At 43.3% G+C, this 23182-nt stretch overlaps 1 protein-coding gene and 1 long non-coding RNA gene across 7 annotated transcripts in view; one reads left to right on the top strand and one right to left on the bottom strand.

Annotated features, from left to right (window-relative positions):
- Positions 1-23182, top strand: part of GRIN2B (glutamate ionotropic receptor NMDA type subunit 2B) — a 211905-nt gene that overhangs the window by 53623 nt on the left and 135100 nt on the right. The window contains exon 1 of one of the 6 annotated variants that reach the window (XM_032444372.1): positions 10591-10731. The exons of 4 other annotated variants lie outside the window; for them this stretch is intronic. The gene's annotated coding sequence lies outside the window, so the exon portion shown is untranslated. Of the gene's footprint in view, positions 1-10590; positions 10732-21900; positions 22225-23182 lie in introns of those variants that run through there. One more of the 6 variants, XM_032444369.1, reaches the window with a different exon arrangement.
- Positions 20684-21846, bottom strand: LOC116653365. The gene is made up of 2 exons (XR_004307013.1): positions 21752-21846; positions 20684-21665 (listed from the first exon to the last, which is right to left on the bottom strand). It is a non-coding gene; the product is annotated as an uncharacterized LOC116653365 (long non-coding RNA).

Below are 23182 nucleotides of genomic sequence, written 5' to 3'. Positions count from 1 at the left end.
ATCACTGCTGTGGAAGCACTTTGACATCTCTGGCAGCCTCTTGTCCAGCTGCTCTACAATGCTTGAGCAGAGAGCAGAGCACAGGGCATGGCTTGGTTTGCCAAGCAAAGCAAGATCTGGGTCACAGGGTAGGATGCAGCAGAGGTCTTGTAAGACCCAACTGATGCCAAATCATTGATGCTTGGGAGAGGGAAAAGCCAATTAAAACAACAATTAAAAATAACAAAGCAAAGTTCCAGAGATTTCTTGTAATTTCAGCAGATGTAGCTGAAGCTTCCTCAGGTAATGTGCAAGTTTTGGTGGTGCAAGCTGGAAAGATGGCTGAAAACTCAGACTTGTTGGGTTACAGAGACAGGAAGCTTCCCAAATACAAACTTTGCTTCCTAAACTTTCAGTTCTTTTTTTTTCTTGTTGCCACTGAGATATTCTGAAATCTGTCTTTCTAGTAATGCTGTTATTTCTACTGCTTGCTCTGTCTGGAATGCAGAGATAGTTGTGTAGGATTAAAAAGTTGAATTTTTTGTCATCTTACTCGGCTTGCTCCAGCCCTTGCTGTTTTTGTCCCCAGCATCTTCATTGTTGTGCTGCTCTTACTCCTTCATGCCTTAGTGAACATCAAGGTTGAAAACACATGGGGAAAGGGAAGAAGTATCCGCACATAATAAAATAACAGTGATGTGTGCCTGTGTCTGCGAGATGTTACTGTGAACAGAATTTATTTTGAAAGAGTATGAAGCTTGTAAAATGGAGGGGATTTAAAAGACTTTGTTTAACATTAATAATGCTACATTATACATGTAAATGTCGTTATGAAATGCTTCTGGGTATTTCAGCAAAAATAATTAGAAAGAAAACTTTAGGGCAACTTGTTTAAATCAAACCAAGAGAGTGAGCTGATGGCAAGAATTAATAATGATTCCCTTTCCTCCTACTCCATCCCTGCCTTCATTCCTACCTCATCCTTTTCCTTAGTCTAGAATAAACAAACAGCCTCAGAACAAAACACGAACAAAACAAGAGCTCTCGGCACTCTTAGCATCGTCGGGTAGAGTGAACCAAAAAATTCGAAGTTCTCTCTCTAAAGTGCTGGGAGAATCAAAGGGGAACTAAGGGAAAGCAACATAAAGAAACTCTCAGGCCTCTGCCGAAGTGCAAGGAATTTAAATCAGTGCTTGTAAAATGCAATGATGAATAAGACAAGTAGGTAAAATTCTTGCATGTAATACCCACATGCTTGAAGTTCTTGCCAGAAGGGAACGTTTTCTCTCCCTTGCTTTTCTTGAGAAACAATTCCCTTTAAATTGGATTGAAAAATGCAGGATGAGTCTTTACGTGTGTATTACTGCTACAGAATGACTGCCAAAACAGTCGACTACAGTGAACAAAATAGGAAATATAATTATTGCTGCAATTTCAGATCACAGAGAAAGAATTGTAGCAGCCTCTAGGAAAAAAAAAAAAAAAAAAGGAGGCTTAGCATTTGAAGGAAACAAAATTTTAATTTTCCCAGCCACGGAGTCCCACAGGAGAGAGAGCTGGTAGGGAAGATGTGAGCTTTCAAGAAAAGATGAAGTTGAGTCTGTAACCCAGCGTGCAAGTGCAGTATGCACACGTTTCTGTGTGGCAGAAAATGTTCGGGTGTGGCAGACTTGGGCTCTGTGCACTGATTACGTGTGTGTCTCTGGCTCTGTGGCAGATCCTTGTGGTCTTCAGCAAGGATCTTCATAGACATGGAAGAAACCGCTATGCAGACAATAGTGGGATCACAGTCCAAAGCAGCTGGATGCTTCTAACCAAAAATGAGAAGGCAACCAGAGCTTTTGGAGGGAGATGAAGTGACAGAAGCAAAATTGGAGTCCAGCTTAGAATTCCTTTCACAAAAGCTTGTGCTGATCATTTGCTGTTTTATGTGGGATTGATGTTTTAAGGGGCTTGTTTTACTTTTGTGCCTTTTGTACAGGCACTGTAGATCACAGAATGTGAATTGTTTATGATTTATGCTCACTATTCTGGTATTTACTACATGTTTCTAAATGTACAGTAGATTTCATTGAAAGATTACTGGTGGAACAATTTTCTGCTGGAAACTGTTCATTGTACAGTATTGAAAAGTCCCCTGGGAACGCATCAGTCCTGTCACAGTGGTGATGGAAATGGGGCAGGTCGTTCGGTCTGCACAGAGGCTGTGGCCCTGCCTGATCCCTTGTCTGCCAGCTGAGTAGGTGACAGGCTAAAAGAAATATCTTCCTGTGATCTCCCAAAATGGAGTTTTTTAAATTATATCCTTTATATTTTTGTGAAATATATTGAAGTTTGACTTTTCGTTCACGATAATTTGGAGATTTTTTTTTTACCTTCCAACTTTAAACAACAATGTTGGTTTTTTTTTTATTTGTTTTGTTTTGTTTTGTTTTGTTTTGTTTGGATGGCTCAAGAAATGCAGCAGAATTGCTCACATATTCCCCTTCAGACAAAACTCATGACTGAAATTCTCCTCAAGCTGTTTGGGATCCTTTCTTATTAACAAAGGAGAACCTGTCACCGGTGAAGCTCTTGCCCCATTCTCATGATCTGCAGCCTTCTATATCTCACCACTCCATACATAGATGCTTCCTCCTCCTGAGGACATATGGAGATGCAAATACAGGGTGGGATAGAGCAAAATATTCTGTGTGGTTGCTCTAGTGCTTCTTTTTGTCTGGGGCTCAGCCAAACCAGGCCCTTGCTGAGGACCTGTATCTCCTCTTCAGAGGGGCAGCAGTGCCTCATGGGCCTTGTAGAGGAATAAAGGGGATTTTTAAGTGCAGGATCGTAGTACTGAATCTGTATTTGATGAGGAGCATTGATAAGAACATAGAGCTGAAGCTGTCAGAAATCTGGGGAAGTCAGATGAGTTGAGGTTGAAGGATGAGCAAAGAAGCAAAGGATTTGTATTATGGAAGACATGCACATGATATGTTGAAAAGGGGCTGAGCTCAAGGCTTAGTGCTGATGTCCTGCATAACATCTTATTCTGCGGCATTCAGAAGGAGTTTGTATGGGTCCAAGATGGCATGTTGGCATATTTACATCTACAGATATTTTTTAAAGAGAATAGATTAAAAAATGGATGCGTTAAGAGTTGGCTAGAACATGCTGCTCTCTGAGCCTAGTATTTATAAACTAGAGCTACGAAACAAGTGCATCCTTTTTCTGTATAGATTTGTGTTCTTATGAAGCCTGATGAGTAGCACAGTGTGTAGGAGAGGTGCTTTGCTTGGACTCTATGTGGCAGTTGTCCAAGATGGTTAGAATTTTGCCTTCTGCAATTGTTCTTCTCTGCAGTTTGATATGTTGCATGGCTGTGAGCAGCACAGTGTCTTCTGGATCATCCTGCAAGGCAGTGTAGGTCCACTCTACGTTGCTTTGTATAGTATCTAGGGAATGCGGGAATGCAGAAATACAGCTCTGTGAGGGGCATGGATGGTGAAATAACTGAGCCAGATGTGCCTGTTAAAGGGAACACATTCTGCAGCTCTGCATGATTGATTGAATCTGTTTCCAGAGTTTGTTACAAGGATGGCCAGTCACAATACAGTAGAATCTGCTTTTTTTACATGACCAGAAGCCCTGAGAATGGAGTGATCACTAGGTCTTTCCAAGAAAGCTTTGGCCATTAGTAGAAATGTATTTTAGAATACATTTTAGCTTGTCATTTCTGAGCTGCCTGAGCAAGTCCTTGCACAGAGGACATGTTCTCCAGGGCTTGTGGTACATACAACTTATAAGATGGTTTGTCAGGAGCCAGCAGTAGGCAGTGGTAAAGAGCTGTTCTCCCTACTCCTACAGTGTGGCCTGTCGGTAAATGCTGAATGAAGTGGGCATCTAGGCTCTGAGCAACTGCTGGAAAACACATGGCAACAGGAGTAAAAGGAGCTAAGAAAACTTGATGAGTAGAAGAAAGAACAGACAAAAGCCTTGCCAGCACCATGTCTCTAGAAATACTGGTGATGCAAGGAAAGATTTGCATTGTAACTGACTCTAAACCTGCAAGCAAAATGAAAAGAGTAGGTAACTGATGTCAGGTCCCATGCTGGGACATGGGCTGTTCTTGGGGTTTTCAGCTGTAGTATGAGGTTACATTTGAACTGGGAGAGTATAAAATGATTTGGCAGCCAGTGCAAATTCAATTGTGGTTTTGTACCACAGCACTAAAAAGACAAAAAAACTGAAGAGGGCTTGTGAAAGATGAAAGGATGAAGACTCTTTGTGTCAATCTAAGAGGTTAAGGCAGTCCCTGGTAAACAGAAAGACGATGGTAGGAAACAACAAAACTCTGTGGGTGATGGGGGAGAGATCACAAACACAGGAGTATCCAATGGTTAACCTTGGATGAGTAGTTTGAATTTTCCAAGCAGAGGAATCACTAAGTCCAGAAACACAGCAGGTTTGGTGAGGAATTCAACATACTGCCAAAGGAGAAGTCTGCAGAAAGTGCTCTGGCCACCTTTCTGCTTCAAAGTCAGCACCCACCAGAAATGGCACAGGGAGTTCCTGATGTTGCAATAAACAATAACCAACTTGGGGCTGACATTTGAGAAAAGAGTGTAGGAACTGCAGTGCTGTGCTTTACTTAAATGCATTCCCAGTATAGTTAAGGAAGATGCCAACATCATTAAAACTGGGCAGCTCTTTCTATCTGAAAGGATAGTTTTGCAATAGCAGATGATTTTGTTTTTAGTCTTAAAGCAAGTGAGATACTTCTTGAAGTGGGAGTATGTTAGTCTGATGCCAGAAAAAATGACTTTAGCCTTGAAAGAAAAACTAATGGAAGGAAGTGATAAAGTAGGGAAATTCAGGACATATGGGGATGAGTTAGATTTTGGAGGGGAGTAACTGAACTAAAAGCATGGCTTACAGCCCAGGGAACTTGAGAAGGAATGATCTGTTGTTCTACAGTTAAAATCATTTGAGATCCCTTAAAGATATCATACAAGGATATTTTCCAAGGATGATGGAAGCTGCTTGGCTGTAGGGTAAAGCAGGAGGAGCCGAGTCAGATGATGATTCATGATCCTAGAAAATTCCCTTTTGATATTAAGCAAAGATTAGAGTAATTGAAAAGGTTTATTCGTCTGAGAATCATCAAGTGGTAAAGGGAAGTGTGTAAAGCTGGACACATAGACTCTGAAAGAATAAATAAATGTTTAAAAATAGATCAGTTCCTGCTACTGCAAGAAGAGAAATTCTAATACGGAGGGTACGAACATTTAGATAGTGGAGATTTTGAGCTGCATTAGAACTTCATAAATCTGTTATCGGAGGATCTGAGAAGCTTTATGAAGAACCAGAACCAATGTAGTGTAAATGATATACTTGGAAGATTTGTTAGTGTGGGTATATCACAGTATCACCAATATCGCCCTGCTGACAAGGAAGAAGAACCAAGATCTTTGTGGGAAAATCTGTGTCTCGTTTCAGCAGCCTGGGTCTTGACAGCACTTCTAAGCAAAGATGTCCAGTTAATATGCGATGAGAGACTGAAGATTATGTAAGTGTAATTTAGGGATTTAAAAGAAACTTGGGAGGGGCCAAACAGGTTTTATCCTGGGCTCCAAAGAACAATGATATTGAAGGGGCTGCCAAAGCTTTTCACAGACATAGCAAAAATGTAGGCCAGGTCAAGTGAAAAAGTTAATGGTACAAGAAAGTTGGCCCATTGCAACAAAATAGTCACTCATTTTTTCATATTACCCGTGGAACAAAATTTAAACAATACAGTATGTACTTGTCCTAAGCTATTATTCTCACTTTGAGTGAACCTTATTAGAAGACACTCCAGCTAAGTAGGTGATCATGCATACCAAATTTGGTTCTCCACTCCTGGTACACCTGACATAGTAACATCTAACAATAGGCTACCTTAGCAGGCATGAATTTTAAGTATTTTGCATGGATTTTGACATGTAGCTGCAAGTTTTCTTCACACATGATTTAACAGATGTTATTACTAAAGTAATAAGGAACAGAATGAAAGAGATGGGGGGGGGGGGGAATGTATTTGGTCTTTATTAAGCTCTTAAATTGCAGCATGGTATCAGTTGAGTAAGGGGTGCTCTCTGCAGGCTTTTTTGTCTAGGAGATGTCAGGATTCCAGAAGTGAGGACAGAGCCAATTGGGATTTGAAGTTAGTTATGCAAAGGGACAAGTAAGCCAAACTGAAAAGCTCAACAAATCTGGGGTTTGAGAACCTTCCTTACTTCATTAAAATGATATTATTGACATACATGCTGGAGAAGAAAAGCTACAGGTAGGCCTGGTGACAAGGAAAATACTCTGTTTAGGAGACTGTCAGGTCAGGTGGACATATATGATGGAAGACAGGTGACCTTCTTCATGTTCCGTAATGAAATGCAAAGAATCGGTCATTTTGCTCAGCAAGGTGTCAGATGAGATACAGCCAGGACAGGAGAAAGAGACGTTGCCTTGGCCACAACATGACTGATATGCTCAACCCTGCTCCACATGCAGGTCTCAAAGGGGCAAAAGCTGGCTTATGTGACATCACAGGTTGCCTCACAGAGCAGTGCAGTGTGCTTGTTTGGGTTGGTAGTAGACAGGTTATAAATATGCAAAATTTGATATTATCTTGATATTTGTTAATTGCTGTTATTGTGACACTTGCCTGGGAAAGGAAGATTTGAGGGCCTGTGCCTTTGATGGATGCTGAATTAAGGTCCTTCTCCCGTCCAAGGCCTCAATTTCCTCTGTTCTTGTCAGAGGAGAACTGCCATTTCAGAGTATATAAAGCAGCTCTATACCATTGGTTGTGGATGATTCCAAACCCCTTTGGGACAGAATTTCTGAGTGTGACCAGTCCTGATAACATAATATCCTTTTCAGTAATCTTTAAGGGAACAGAGTTTTGGTGGAGAAGAGACTGGATTTTTCTCAGTCTGGATTTGGTTCTTGTCTGAAAACCTGTGGTGCAGGAACATGAACAGAAGCTTTTGACTTTTGATCCATGTCTTGACTTTCACTTGGTTTTCCAGTGCTTTTGCTCTAAAATTTAGATCATAATGTCCCTGTTCTAGTCCCTGGATAAAGGGTTGGAGCACTAAGAATTCAAACTCTTCATGATGGCCAAGGCTGTTATGGACTGACCTATTGGGATGCTGGTCTCCCAGCCTGGGGAGGTGGCTTGTTAATGCTCATAGGCTGCACCTGTTAGAGGTATTGAAATGCCCATTCCAGGTATGTGTTGCTGTGCATTTCTCCAAGCAATCAGCAGATGCAGGGAAGAAATAGCATAGATTTTGCACACATCTGTCATGACTTTTCCTTCTCCATTTTACCCACTTTACTGAGCCCTTGTCATGAGGCTTTTTGTTTTTTGTTTTTGTTTTTTAAATTATTATTATTATTATTATTATTATTATTTAATATGATCAATGGGATGGAAAGCACAAAGGAGAAGAAAAAAAAAAAAAAAAAAAAGAAGAAGAAAAGATAAGGGAAAACCTTTTCCACATTCCAGTAATTAATTAAGTTCTTCCTTTTTTGAAGCCAGTGTTCCAGAAAGACAAAGGCAGGTAAAAGGACCCATTGCCTGAGATTATTGGGTTTGTACCTTAATATATCACCAAGCAAGATTTGACTTCTGTGAATGCAAGTTGAGGAATTTTAACTGCAGGTTTTTCTACTTCTGTGTATAGAAAGGGGGGAAGCAAGTATGCTGTTAGTATTTTTCTTCCAAGCTCAATTTTGCATACAGTGTTCCAGGATGGAACCAAATAGGGTCCACTTTTCCTATGCACTATACCCTATAATAATCTGAAGCATGCAGTGAGGTCTGGGGGCTTGTAATGTGGAGGTGGGTGCTGGGGATGAGCAAGAGATGCTTCAGCCGCAGAGGGGCCTGGAGGCACAGATTCGCAGAGCGCGGTTTCCATGGCAGTGCTATGGAAACCAGGTTCTGCCGCTCACTGCTGCTCAGGGTGGAATTTCAATGCTTCACACAGCCCTGGTACCCAAGAAACAGTAAACCCGCAAACAAAACCTCAGCAAACCTGTAGATGCCTCATCAGAGTGCTGTTTCTTGATCAGCCCATATGCTCTGCCCACCACCCTGGAGGAGGAAAATTTGAGCAGGCCGAAATCAGCTTAGATAAAATTGGAGCTTGTTGCACACCTGTGTCCCAGTCTCCAGCTGTGCCCCTCAGAATAGTTTTGGAGGTTCAAAGAACTTTGGTCAGCTCTAGAATCTTTGATCTGCGGTTATATCTGTGCTACTAAATGCAGCTTGGGGGCTGAGTGGCTGCATCACAGAGTGGGGATGCAGAGGGCTGCTGAAAAACCAAAGCAAGAAAAGATCCCCTCTGCTTTTGGCTTATCTCCGTACCATGTGGTTTCTCAATGCCTCAGTTTGCCTGCCTGTAGAACAGAAATGATTATGATACGTATTTACTTCCCCAGGGGACAAACAAGTTTGGCCTCACTGGTGAGGGCAAACAAGCACCTGGAGTATTTGGCTTGCTTTCAAACTTAGTTGGTTAGTGTTTGTAAAGTAGTTGGAGGCACTTTGATGAAAGTGGTTTGAAAACTGTCAAATTTTGCTAGTTTCCAGAACAACAACATGTAAACAGTTGTACTTTAAGCATACACAGGCCTTACTCTAATGGTCCCCTTTTATCTGTATTTCTCCTGGAAGATGGAGCACTGACACTGTGGTGCTGTAGCACACAGACTGGAATGTAGCCATTTTATAATATCAGTACTGTGCATAAGGTCTGAAATACAAAAACATCCCTTGCATAGGAGGGAAAAGGAAAACAGCAAAAAGAGTTGATCTTTGATTTTATAACCTTTCAGTGCTGGATGACAGCACTGAAACCTGGTCATCAGTTTAGCTTACTTAAAATTTGCTTATGATTTGCCTGGGATGATGGTGAACATGTTACCATGTCCAAGTATCCTTTGACTAGGGTGTTAAGTCAGAAAAGGACTTAGGATACGAAGTCCTACCCTCTCTTGTTCCATTTCAGTACCAGTGGTACCAGGAACTCCTGTCTGGCACCTCCTAGAGAAGGGCAGGATCCTGGAGGCATGCTGGTGGCATCCTGCTGCCCTCTGTGAGCTCTTCCTTCAGCCACTCAGGCAGTTATGGCTTTCTGTGATGGGTCAGAAGTACAGTGTATGCCTGCACTGAAGCAGTGATTTTTGTGTGAGTACCCCCTATGCAACAGAAATGCTCACAGCAGCTTATGACAGCATAGATGTGCAAAGTCACAGCCATGTTGTTTGTGATGCTGCATGGGACTGGGGAGGAAGCAGGGAGGGAAATGCAGTGCTGGAAGCCCCACATGTGAGTCCCCTGATCTGCTTGTTGCCCTGGGGAGTGCTCTCAGCCTGGCTCTGTTCCCTTAGTGCTCAAAGCAAGCAGGCAGGGGAGGCACAGCACCTCACAGCCTTGGAGGGCTGTCAGGGTGATGGTAATAGTAAGCGATAACTTGCTGCAAGAGCTGCCAGCCTTATAAATACCAAGCCTATGGCAGTAACAACAGGATGGGCCTTAGTCATATGTTGGGCGGAGGATTTTGGAGGATCCTTGGGGGTTCCTGGCTGCATTATCAGAGCAGCACCCTCTGCGTGTCAGCGATGCGAGCATAGCTGGGGCCGTGTCTTATCCCAGGAGCTGCCTTCCCTTGGGAATCAGCTGCCCCTCTCCCCCTGCAGAGAAATTGTCTTCTGCTTAATAAACGTCTGCTTGTAATATTCTGAAACAAGGAGGCTAATCAAAGGCCCTGTTCTGTGGAATAGGAATGCTAAGTGACAAGATTAATTTCAGTAATCAAGCAGCTTAATTTGGACTTTTTTTTTTTTTTTTTTTTTCCCTTCTCTTTTCCGTTGCTAATGGAAATTGAGGCAAATCTCATTCTGGAAAGACACTCCTTCCATGCCTGGCAGCACCACTCTCCAGTCCTGGAAATGGTTGTGTAGGGATGGGAGGAGGGAGAAGAGAGGACTGGGAAAGGGTCACAAAGGACAGTGTCAGGGAAGGTGTATGGACTGCTATTGCTGATGTTTCTCAACCATCTTCCTTCTGGAAAGCTCCCAAAGTGTTTTATAGGCTGCATTGCAAAGGCTCCAGTCAGCACTGAAATGCAGTCATCTTGTCTGGATTGCAGCAAGTCTTTGGAAGGACATGGAAATCTGACAGTTTAGGAGAGGGCAGGCGAGCAGCTAGCTGTGATAGCACTGAAGGGAAATGATTAGGTGGAAGCCTGTGCAATGGGATGGGATTTAGCTGAAGTACACCTGTGGCTGGAAGGTCTCACAATAGCAATTAGAAAAGAATTAACCTTCATCCTCCAGTGAAGCAGAGCACTGAGGGCCCCATTCCCCACACAGCTGGGTACTGCCAGCACAGCCTCCTGTCTCAGTGGAGCACAGTGTCCTCCCCCTGCCCATCACTGCCCCGCTGCCCCTGGCCTCCCCATGGGACTCACTAATCTTTGATGTCACAGTGAGCTGAAGGTGTTCATCTCTGAGCAACTAGGGAACCTCTGCATTGCCCCTACTCCAGTGACAGGGGCTGATGGAGAAGACTGGGAGAACACCCCAGAAATGTGCTTGGTGCTGGGGCAGGAAGATCTCAGTCCCTGCTGCTGCCTCATGAGGAGACCCTTCCTCTGCCATCACAGTTGAGACAGGGAACAGTTCCCCAGGGGACATAGAAAAGCTTAGGACTGGGTAAAGTCCAGAGAGGTTGTTATCTGGGGGGTAGTTTAGTGCTGACCTGAAGGGTTAGGTGTGTGTGTGGGCAGGCGGGAGAGGACAGTCTAATAATAGCTATTTACTCATTCCGACGCCTGTGATCTGAGGAAGCCTGGACAGGCACCCAGTGGCGTGTGACAGAGCCCTCCGGAGCAAGCCGAGTGGGTTTAAGGGGATGACGTCCTTGCCTGAGGCAGTGAGGTTTCAGGTCTGGCAGCTTTCCATGCCAGCTTCTCCAGTCCCCCAGTGCTCCTCCAGCACTGGCACCTCTCTCATGCCCCCCCTTCCCTTTCCCTCTCTGTAGGGGGCATCTTTAACTTGGCTCTACCTCCTGCTGTCTTCTAGCTATCGATTTTTTGGAGACAATTCGTGACGTTCCTAACCCCCCCTTCCCTTTTTTCTCCTCCTTCTCTTTTCCCTCTCCCTCCCGCTGACTTGTTATTATGTACTGCAGCTGCCCGGAGGATTTTAAATAGACCCATAATCGCACAGCAGCTCCTCTTGGAAGTTTAAATATAACCTCCTTGTTAATCTCGCATGTGGCAGCAACACAGCACCTGGGGAAGGGAGTAATGGACAAGTGCTAACCCACGGCTGTACATGACGACTGTGAAGGCTCACCATATTTTTCTTCATACCCTCTGCTTTGAAACTATCAAGAAATTGCCATGTTTGTTTTAAGCAGAATATCTCTAAGACTGGTGCAAGATGTCAAATGATTTTTGCAGCACAGAATTCTTAATTGCCATCCCAGGTGCAGCACGAATGGAAGTGGCCCACAGCCACCTCCCATTCTGTCCCCAGCTGCAAGTAAGTCCCACTGAGAGGCAGAGTGCATCTCAGACCTCACCCACACTTTGCTTCCCTGAAGAAGCATGCACATAGCAATAGCACTGACGGAGGTGTTTTGGATAGATGGGGTACCAATTATCAATAGGTAGCTGGGCAAAGATCCTGCATTTGGGTTTTTCTTCTCAAAATGGCAATGGGCTCACCTCAATCTCATTTCTAGCTTCCCAAATAACTAAATTACCCCTCTGTCTGGAGTGTGGTTTGCTGAACATCATAGTTTGGTGACACTACAGAAGAGATCACAATTAATAATGGATTTTCCCAAAGGACCTGTTCTAAAAGGGCAAATCTAGTGCTCACCAGCCCATTAAATGTGCTGAGACACTTTCAAACAATAACTGTTGCCTGTTGCTTTAGGCTAATAGGATCCCTACTCTTCCTGCATCCCAAATGCAGCCATCTTCTTGTAAAGAGGGATGGGACGTGCGCTAGGGATGCTGTACTAATTGGTTCTTGTGCTTCAGTTTGTTGGATGGAGGATTTATCTGGCTGTTCAGGGATGTGGGCTGTGTTTCCTCTAGTCTGCCGAGCTGGTACATGCCAGGCAGGCTGCTTCTCTACTTTAGTTTCCTCTTCTGTAAAAAAAAAAAGAGGGGAACACTGACATTTGATTTATTTTGAACAGTGCTATAGAAAAACTGAGTATTATTATCTAAATACCCAAAATAATAATAAAAAAATAGTACTATCGATGCTAAATTATCCATCCACTTTAATAATCCAGCCATAGTAATTGCTAGAGCTGGGGGACTAATTCACAACACATAATTTATTCAGTGAATTTAGCTTCTTTTTTAGGCTCATGGAATATCAATTGTGCAGATCATAATTTCCTCAAATTTATTTGAACTTACTCAGTGAACTTTTTGGAAAATATTTACTCTGTGGATTGATACAGGCTGCATTACTTAATTATGGTTGGTCAGAGAGCTCTATTTGGTATTGTTTCTGTTCCCTTGTTGAATGAGCACACAAGGACTTCTGGCTTGAATACTTGCATATGAACATGGAAGATATATGCTTCTGCAAGTTTTTGCACATTTCCATTCACGAATATGTAGGTAGAACTTGTATACAGGAGCACTGATGGCAAACAAATACAGACAAGCTGGGTATAAGCATTTTTACATTAAAAATATGAATGAAAAAATTTAAAGGGCCTAAATTACTAGGACAAAAGTCTAATTTTACACTAAAGTAACCTGGTCCTTGCTAAATGGCAATAATGGTGTGTTGAGTAAGAACCCAATAATTTATCTCTTTGCTTCTTTCTGCTGCTCAGTGCCATGATTTCCTATAGTAATACAGTCCTCAGCCTGGATTGTTATTATATGAAGACTGTTTTTAAATTTTTATATATTTTTTTAACTGGCTGTATTCATGTGATACCCACTGTAAGTGTGCTTATGTCCTGCAAGGAGTAGTGCTTGTCTGAATGGAGGACCCAATTGTCTTGCTTTGACTAGTTACCTATTTCTGACCTGAATCCCTTGCTTTCACCTCCCACATCAGAAATGAAATGAAGTGTAATCTCATTCTGAATCTGAAATGTTCTAAACCTGAGAATGTTAAACATTTCCAAATTACTGGCTCTGGCTTATGGTTGTAGAAGTGTGAAGAATTAGGTTCATGAGGACATTTATGCCTGCTTATGAGCAGTATAATCAATGCAAAGTGGAACGTTGAACACTTAGGGAGAATGGATAGCTTTGAAGACTATGGCAATAAAAATAGTTTGAAAAGCACTTGTGTAAAATCCAAAGATGTGCAGGTAGAAGGATCTACAGTGCTTGATTTGGATCCATGTAGTGGAGCCCATGCTAGTTCTGAAGGACTTGAGTAGGGAAAACTGTATGCTTCTATTTCTTCTGTCTGGTCTGGGTGACTTTGTGCAGTCTGCTGGCCTGTATGGGAAAACTCTTTTTTTACTCCTACTAATTGATCCACAAAACAATGCGATAATCAGTTGGAAGCAAATGGAGAAGAGAAAAAGTGGGAGTATTATTTACTGGTGTGATGACTGAGCTTTCGATATGAGACATCAGCATAAAAGGCAATTATTCTCCTAGGGACCAGGCAGGATATTCCCTGCCAAGGCAGAGAAGTATCAGTATCAATATGAAAGGTTCTACTGTAATTTCCTCTGGGTAAAATTCTGTGTATAATTCCAGTTATCCCAATTGAAGCAAAAATAAGTCAGAAAAGTACCTGGTTAATCAGAGAAGGGAGAACATGTTTTACAAGAGGAGACTAAGACTGTGTGGAGTGTCTAATATGGCAAAAGGCAGGATGGAGGAATATGAAACACTGCCTTCCACTAAAACATGAACAGGGGAAAACACTTAGGCAGTAGGAGAGCTCTTTAACTTAAAGAGCAACTGCATATTAACTGGTCAGGAACAGGCTCCAGCAGAAAGTCATCAGTAGAGAGCAATTCTGTCCCAGCTTCCAGACAGTGCAGGGAAAGACGGGAGCATAACTCCTCTTCAGCAAAAGCATGACAGGTTCCTGAAAAGAGTAATATGAAGAGGCTGTCTGGAAGAGCAAGGCTGGGACATCCTTTCCAGATTGCTGTTCCTTAATTACATCAAAACCCATGCAGGCACTCTGTTCTTCAGAATTAAAAGGACTTTAATTCAGTTTAGTTCAATTTTCTTCTAAGGGTTGCTTTAATTTGGAAGCACTGTGTCCATTCAAGGCTAATGTGATTTAATGAATTCATGCTAAACTCACAACTTTAGTTAATTTGGATTAATTTTCCCAATCATTCCTTGTCTGTAGACAACCCTTAAGAAATATGGTAGAAATGGTCGAGAAATGACAAGCAATTCAGTCCTGCTCATGATTGAGCTCTAAGCCGGCAGGGACCTTTTCTGACTGCTGGAGGCCTGGAGAAACATTCAGCCATGACCAGTGCACTTCTCCCTGCTTTACCCTCAGGTTCCAGGCCCAGATCTTCTGGGCCTTGAGCACAGGAGCTGAATGAGCTGTGGGTGCCACATGGGTCATTGCTAGAAGGACGCAGCGGTGGTCAGTGTTGTCAGCATGAGGATTTAGTGGTACACAGTATGGCCATGAAGGCACTGTGCTGCCGCAGTTCTGCATGTTGCCGTGGGAACAAAGTTGGATTCATAATCAGGAAGCACATTAATGTGGACATGAACATACTGTCTGCTGTCCTCTTGGCCGCTTGCTTTCCTAAGCCTGGCTCGGTCACTGCTGAGAAAGGAGCTACTAGGGAGAAAATCCATTGGTCTGAGAGACACGGGAGAAGGGTCCCAGGTGAGTTAGAGAGACTGCAGTTGAGATGTTTCCTGCTCCCCATGGAGTGGAGAGTAACCTCTGCTGAGGTGGAGGGGCACAAGCTGGCAGCAGGCATAAGTGCCATGGCAGCTGCAGTGGGAAACGTCCTGAGATACTGGGTGCCCAAGTGGGGTGCATTGCTGTATGGCACAGTGTTAGGCACTTGGGCAACACCAGCTGGCTATCTTGAGGGTTGGTACAATCATGTTATCACAAATTTAGCTCATGGGCTGTACTGGCACCACTCTTCTTCTTTATGGATCTAAGCTAATACTTCTGCAGGATACTGATATTCTGTGAGGGTTTACTAGACTGACCAGGTTTAGCTCTGGCATCTCTGACATGGGACTGTGGCATTAAACAATTCAGGCCTGCCTTTAAGAGCTCTGGAAATGTGAGGATGCTGTTGGGAAGTTGAAATAGTCATACAGTGTGGAAAAAAAAACAGTTTATGCAGATATGGGGGAGCAAACAGATCCCATCAAGTATATATCCTCTGCTTTGAGTACATCTACTCATACAAAAAAGTTGCTAAATGAAAGTCTTTCCAGTTGTAATACCTAGCCCATTTAATACCTGGAGTAGAACACTTCAGGGAGAAACTAGAAGCTATAGCAAAATCTCCTGATGCTTCAAGAAGCAGTAGTCTAATTTCAGAGTTCATAAGGAATGAACAGTGCTGTTATACTCTGAGGTGGTGGTTTGGTGCAAGCTGTAGGCTGGAAAGGGCAGCCCACTCACAATCCTGAAAAGTTCTTTAGCAAGACTCACCTTGAACGGGGCTGGTTTGCATCTTTTGTCCACATCCCAGAAGGAGGGATTGTGAGTAGTCTTCCTGCTGTTTCTATCTGAAATATTGTTCATCTTTACTTTAGATGATAAACTGTTGGGCAGCATTGCTTTGTGCTTTTAAAATGTTGCCGTCAGTGTGCCTGGAGGACAGGTCTTTCTCTGTTGATGTCCAACTCATACAACTGACCTTGCATAAAGAAGTAAACTGCCCTGTTCAGAGGAGCCCTAAAAAGGACTGAGTCCAAAGCCAGGAGTGCTTGTAGCATTTATATCTTCTGAAACAGACATGCTGGTGCTAATGGAGTGAAGTAAAAGTCTTCTGAGGACCCAAGAATTTGCTTGCTGCATAGCAGTGAAGTAAGAGAATATGTAATGGGCTGTGCAAAGTCTCACACAGCAGGAGGAACTGAAGGGGAACTTGTGCCCCTCATAAAGGAGACTTAGGACTCTCAGCCATCTATATGTGGATGGAGTACATGTGTTTTAAAGCATGCAAATGCATAAAAATGTTACATTTTCTTCCTTCTTTGGATATCCTAGGAATGTACTAGAATGAGAGATTCTACAGGAAAGAAGGCTGATGAGGAATATCAGCATTTTCCCACTGACAAATACAGAGGCTGTATTTATAACCTACGGCTGCATGCACGGGGAGGCTGACCACACACTCACATCCACCTATAGAGAAGATTAGACTTTGAAGTTAGTGGGATTAGCCTGCTGAGTGATAGAAGAAAGAGATCTATTAGCAGCTCTGAGAATAAAATCATAGAACTGTTTAGGTTGGAAAAGGTCCTTCACGTCATCAAGTTTAACCATTCACCTAGTGCTACAAGTCCATCACCAAACCATGTCCCCAGCTGCTAAATATCTTAAATACCTCCAAAGATGGCAACTCCACCACTTGCCTGGGCAGCCTGTTCTAATGCTTGACCCCTCTCTATGTGAAAAAACTCTTCCTGATATCTAATCTAAGCCTACACTACTGCAACTTCAAACTATCAACTTACTTGTTACCTGAGAAAAGCATCTGAGTTTACTGCAACCTTCCTTCACGTAGTTGTAGAGAGAGATGAGGTCTCCCTTAAACTTCACCTTCTGCAAAGTGAACAATGCTAGTTTCCTCAGCCACTTTTCATGTCTTGTTTTCTAGCCCTCTCACCAGCTTTGCTGCACTCCTCTGCACATAATTGATCAACTCAATATTCATTTCTTGTAGTGAGGGACCCAAACTGAACACAATAACCGAGCTGTGTTTTCACCAGTGGGAGCAATCAATTTCCTGGTTCTACTGGCCACGCTACTTCTGATCCAGGCCAGGCTGCCATTGGTCTTCTTGGCCACCTGGGCACACTGCTGGCTTATGTTTAGTTGGCCATTACTGTAAAAGAAAGCAAGAGCAGCTGGACACACCAAATCAGCTGTAGAGCACTGGATTGATATCTCTCATGCTATATGCTGGTTCCAAGATGATGAATATACATACTTTTTTGTTTCTTCCACTCTTATCACATAGAAGAGAAGGATGTCCTCTGAGATGAAGGGTGCACAGCTGCTGATGCAAGCTCCTGCCCAGTGCAGATGGATGCATAGTGTACGGATGTACACATTCTGTGTCCATCAAGATAATGAAGAGGTTGAGTTTCTTGCACTAGCCACCAGACCTGAGAGAAAGGGTTTTCAGCAGAACAGTTCTCAGGAAGCTACAGTACTTAAGAGGTTTTGCATGAAAAGGAGAAAAGGCACTTCTTCATAACATGCAGGAGTCTCAGAAGGGAGATACCCATAAAAGATGAGTCCTGAAGAACAGTACTTTGTTGGGTAGAATAAGGTCTATTAAATGCATGTCTGTGATCCTTTTCCTCATAATTTAAAAGCATTAAACCGGGGTGTGGCCAGGCTGTGTAGTGAAGCAGCCTGCGTAATCCTTGGCTTCTCTCTGACAGTACTAACCAGAGGCTTAATTAATGGTGAATGCCTGTGCGGTGATGTAGATGCTGATTCTCAATAAGGCTAGACTGCGCCATCACCTCATTTCATAGGAATTGCTGTCAAATGGTAATCCTCTCCAGGCGCTGCTGGCCTGAGTTGGAGTAGAACAGGCACACTGGAGATGAGGCAGTTTGCCTATCTGGAGCTATCATGCATGTGAGTTGCCTACGTGCATGTGCCCATGTTTCCCTCTCTCTTTATACCTACATGCACTAGAGAACCTGGAGGCATCCTCTGTACAGAACAGTGGGAAATAATGAGACAGAAAGAGACAAAGTGGAAGGAAGAGACAAAGCATCACAGCCAATGGCTCTTCTCTTGCAGGATATGCACTGCTGGATATAGCTTTTTCTTTCCCTTCTTGTATCTTATTTGTTCATCTTTTATCACAAGCGCTAGCCGGGCAATGTTCAAACTGAATAGCTTGTTTCTCCCCAGCTTACTGTAGCTCCTGCTGATGCTTCCATCTACTTCCCACTCCCCTGTTGTGCTGGAGTGTGTCGTTAAGAAAGGGGACAGACAACAGGAGACGCAGGAAAACAAGATGCATTGACTTTGCCTTTGAATCAGTCAAAGAATTACTTCTATACTTTACACGTCTCACCCTGGCTTTCATTCTCACAGATGCTTTTGTTACTTTTATTATTAATGGTCAGCAGAGGCAAATTCTTTTGCTGTTCCATCAATCCTTTTCTCTGCTGTGCTGAACTTCAACAGAAACCTCATTGCCTTGTGTGCATGTGTGATCTAGAAAAAGATACGGCAGTTGAAGCCCAGCCTCGGTTTTGTTTAAAGTACAAAAACTAATATAAATAGAAAAACTTAATGTGCAAAAGAAGCACCTCATTTATTATGCTGCTGCCTTTGTGTTTTGTCAAATGCATGGAATATATAGGTTGCACCTTCTATTAACATGTTGGTAAGTCAGGGCAACAAAGCTGGTGAGGGGTCTGGAGCACAGGCCTTATGAGGAGCGGCTGAAGGAGCTGGGATTGTTCAGTCTGGAGAAGAGGAGGCTCAGGGGAGACATTATTTCTCTCTATAACCACCTGAAGGGAGGTTGTGGTGAGCCTCTTCTCTTGCGTAACTGGTGATAGGACTAGAGGGAATGGCTTCAAGCTGCACCAGGGGAGGTTCAGGCTGGACATTAGGAAATACTACTTCTCTGAAAGAGTGGTCAGGCAGTGGGATGGGCTGTCAGGGAGGTGGTGGAGTCACTGACCCTGGAGATGTTCAAGAAACGTTTGGACATTGTGCTGAGGGACATGGTTTAGTGAGAACTATTGGTGATGGGTGGATGGTTGGACTGGGTGATCTTGTAGGTCTTTTCCAACCTTGGTGATTCTATGATTCTGTGATTTGATTCAATTACGTGCGCTCTGGCACAGAGTTAAGCTGACTGGAAACGAGCTCGTTGACGTTTGCTGCCCAAGAGAAAAGAAAAAGAGAAATGCAGAACTGAAACTCACAGCGTCCTTATTGCAAAGTCAGATGGACTGATTCCCTCGTTAAATCCTCTTCACTGAACTATGAAGTGTGTCAATGTTCATCTGCTTGGAGCATGGAGATAGATAAAATGACCCTTCCAGCACCAATCACTGTAGCAACTGTGAACATGAAGTGTTCCTGGAACTGTGAGGAGATTGCAAGCTTTACCTCTGCAGATGTCCTGTGATCCACTTCTTTACAAATAATGAAATTCCAATTCACTGGAGTTCAGAAATGGGTTTTCCTAAAATAGCTGGTTTGTGACAATTTGTCTCACTCTCATAACAGCAAGGTGTATGGCAAATAGTTGTTAATCATCAGGACCAAGAAAAGGAACTAAAGATCTGTGATCCCAAAACAAAATAATAGGAAGCAGTAATTCAGCAGATGTGAATCTGGCAGAACATCCTGCAAATGTTTGGATGGATGTTTGAGCATGCAGGGGACTTCATGTATTTGTCTGAAAAGCTGTAGGAAGCCTCCCAGTGAAGTTCTGAGACTTAGTAGATGGTAGCTCAAGCAGAACATTTAGGGAGGGAGATTCTTTCCTTTCTAATATCTTTGTAAATAACTCCATGTGCTTTATTGGTCTTAAAGTCTACACAGTGGGTAGGAGGAGAATCAATAATTGTTTAAAACTTTGTGAATCAATTAGGTGAGCAAGACAGGCATGACAGCAGATTTCTGTCACAGATACTGCTCACTGGATGACTAGGAAGGAGAACTAGATAGGAAGAAGATAGGTGCTACCATGCTTTCATCCATCCTAGAGCACAAGAGGTAAATAGCTCTAGCCACAACCTATGCTGATGGGGATCAGGCCTTCAAGCATTACAAATGGGGCTTGCATATTGAAATGCATATTGCTTGTTAGGGTAAGAATTCTTATAATGCACTTTAGTGATACTGTTGCTTTTTGAAACAGGGTTTGAATTCAGAGTCCAGGCCCTATGGTTCAGGAATTTACTTCTTGTTCATCTTTTTAGGCTTAGAGGCTGCCCAGGAAGGTGGTGGAATCACCGTCCCCAGAAGTTTTCAAGAAAAAAATAGATGTTGCATTGAGCAACATGGTTTAGTGGTATGGTGGTGATGGGCTGGTGGTTGGACTAGATGATCTTAGTGATCATTCCAACCTTAATTATTCTGTGATTCTATTAGAGAGTCCTCATCTAGATAAAAAAAAACAAAACAGATAGACTATCGCTGGGGCAGTGCAGGCCAGGATTAGAACTAGTTAGCTCTCCTTTTGTACTGGATATGAGGTGGAGTGTCCACTCAGTGCTGATGCATGGATGCCTTAGAGCTGTCTCGGGGCTTCTTGTTTCCTGCTGCAGACATGCATGATGAGCTAGTGAAGCAGCTGCTTACCAGCAGTATGTCTGAACTAAAATGGACCAGGATACCGTTTCTTCATGTTATGCCCAGGCTCTTTTTATACTATCTTGGCAGCATGAGGAACGTGATAAAAACCCTTTAAAACATAACATACTGAGCTGCTGTTTTGTTGTTGTTGTTGTTTGTTTATTTGTTTGTTTGCCTTGTGCACGCTGGGTTTGACATTCCAGCCACTGGTGTAAAACACAGGTTGGAGTGAGCTGGAGTGAGTCATGTTGGGGGCAGTTCAGGGCAGGGAGGAGGTGTGCTCTGAGCCAGCAGCACCTCCTTACCAAAGTGATAGGATCTAATTTGGAGCATGCAGTGAAGAGTAGAGTAGATCCTCACCATCTCAGGATGCTGTATGAAATGGCTGAATGATTACTTCCAGGCTAAGTAAGAGAAAAGGTGGACTCGGAGTCCAGCTTCCCTTCTTCCTGACTCTCAGGGCAGTCTCAAGGCAGGAAGCCAATGGCCATGGCTAACCAAATAAACCTTGCTGTATGTGTGGGATTAATTTCCCAGGTAAGAATAGTGCATGAATAAAGGGAAATAGTAACAGGGACTCAAAGGAGCATACATACTCCTTATGTCCCTCTCCCACCATGGTGGAAAATGGTGCTAAGAAGCATAGAGGCAGTCAAGAACTACCTGGAGGAGGAGGCCTGTGTGTGCAGAACAATGAAGGGTTGTCTTGATTTCTGCAAGGAAGAGGCAGTGTCTTTTCTTTGTCTGTAGATTTGGGGTGGAGTGCTTCAGAGTCCTGCAGTCTCCTAACTCTGAAGCCTTAGATCACACCCTCTCTGTGCTGGGGGGAAGTGAAGGTGTTGATTGGCCTTTATCGCTTTTGAGAGGGATCAGAGCTCTTCCTGGTTATGTGAGTTAGAGTGGAGTAAGAAGAAAAAGGGTACTATCTTACCCGAGATCTTATCTCCAAGGACCCTCAAAAACTGCCCATTTCCTTTCCTCAAAGACAGTGAAAGAACAACCACATAGATGAACATCCCTAAGAAGTCGCTGCAGGCTCCCATTGGTCACTCAGCACAAGAGGTCCATGTGGGTATTCTGTCAGGACTCCTCTTTCTGAGCATCTCTGTAGTCCCAGCAGGCTACCAGAGAAAGCGAGGTGGGTGGATGGAGGTAACAATGCCCAGCCCCATCTGTAACAGCTTTGACACCAGTGGACATGCCATACCCTGTGCAGTACTGCAGGGAGCAATGCAATGCCATCCTCTGTGGCTGCCAGCATCCAGAATCAGCTCTAAGGAGCTTATGGCCGTGGCTATATTACGTGTGTGTGGTTGCTAGGGAAACACTGGTTCTGAACTGGAACCAAAGCGGTGGGGGCTGGAACTCTTGTTCTCTCTCTCTCTCTCTCTCTCTCTCTCTCCCCCTCTTTTTAAGGTTTAGAGCCTTGATCTTGATTATGTCTCTTTATGTCTCTCCTGAAGAAGAGGTAGCTAGGTATGGGGCAATGAGAAATCTGTAGTCTCTGTAATCTAGTCAGATCTCCCCTCTTGATTTTGCCTCCATTTTATAAAGGCTGAAGCTTTCTACTGCTCCACAGCATAAGGAGACCGAAGGGCACATCTACACAAGCTTTACTTTCAACTGCTTGCTCACACTGTACTCTGACCTAACGGAGGCAAGCCAGCTCTGAACCAAAGGGTGTGTAAAATCTTTTGGATCCTAAAAATGATCAAAAATGCTTAGCAATGACAATCTCTAAGAAAAGATTAAATCCTGGTTAACTTTGCCTTATAATGACTACTTTGGCCGTGGTGCATCCAGTTCAGAGCATGGGCACAGCTGACTTCACTATCCATAAAGGCTGTGTAGACTTTGGCATCATCAGTGCTCCAGGTGCTACTTGTGAGGACACAGAGGAACCAACAGATTTTCCCACTAAACATTACTGCCTAAATAAGCATTGCAGAATTTGCAAGAAAGGAAAGCATTGGTATGTCATGATTGATAAGAGGAACAAAGGCCTTCACAGGCACATTCTGGGTATAGTACACAGCTGGGCTGCTGTGAGAGGAGACCTTCATCTCCTGAGAGGCTCAGATGGCATTGGGCACATGGCTGAACTTTCAGGGCTTATCTAAATAGACTCTGTGAACCTTTGGAAGTTCAGCTCATAATCAGGTTTGCTCATAATAAGAGACCAAAGGAATATTTGATGAAATGGAAGAGCAGCTAATTTAGAAATGATAAAAAGAAATAGTATTTCATCTCAGATAGTTCATTTGCAAAATTTATTCAATGACATCTTGCCAAATACTGTGACTGGACTTTTTTAAGAGTGCTGAATAGTTTTATGGCTTCTATTGATTGATATGGCTATACCAATGACATACCATTCAGCTTGCAGTCAAAATTCAGTCCTTAGTCTGGAGGGTAAGGCAGCCAGAAAAGAATCCCTAGGCAAACACCATGATGTAATTGGATGGATGAGTAATGGGGCAGTCTGACTTTCCTCTAACTGTTATGGGTCAGCCATATCAGGATATTAAGCCAATTAGTGGTCTTGGCTGAGCTGAGAGACAGGGAACTAGGCCTGTACTGCCTAGTGTGGTAGTTATGTGGCATAAGGGTAATCTCTCCAGAATGACCAGTGGTTTAA

Source organism: Coturnix japonica, chromosome 1 (genome assembly GCF_001577835.2).
Source record: "Coturnix japonica isolate 7356 chromosome 1, Coturnix japonica 2.1, whole genome shotgun sequence".
Lineage (NCBI taxonomy): Eukaryota > Metazoa > Chordata > Aves > Galliformes > Phasianidae > Coturnix > Coturnix japonica.
Note: the sequence above shows the minus strand (reverse complement) of the source record. Positions and strands in the feature narration are given on the sequence as shown.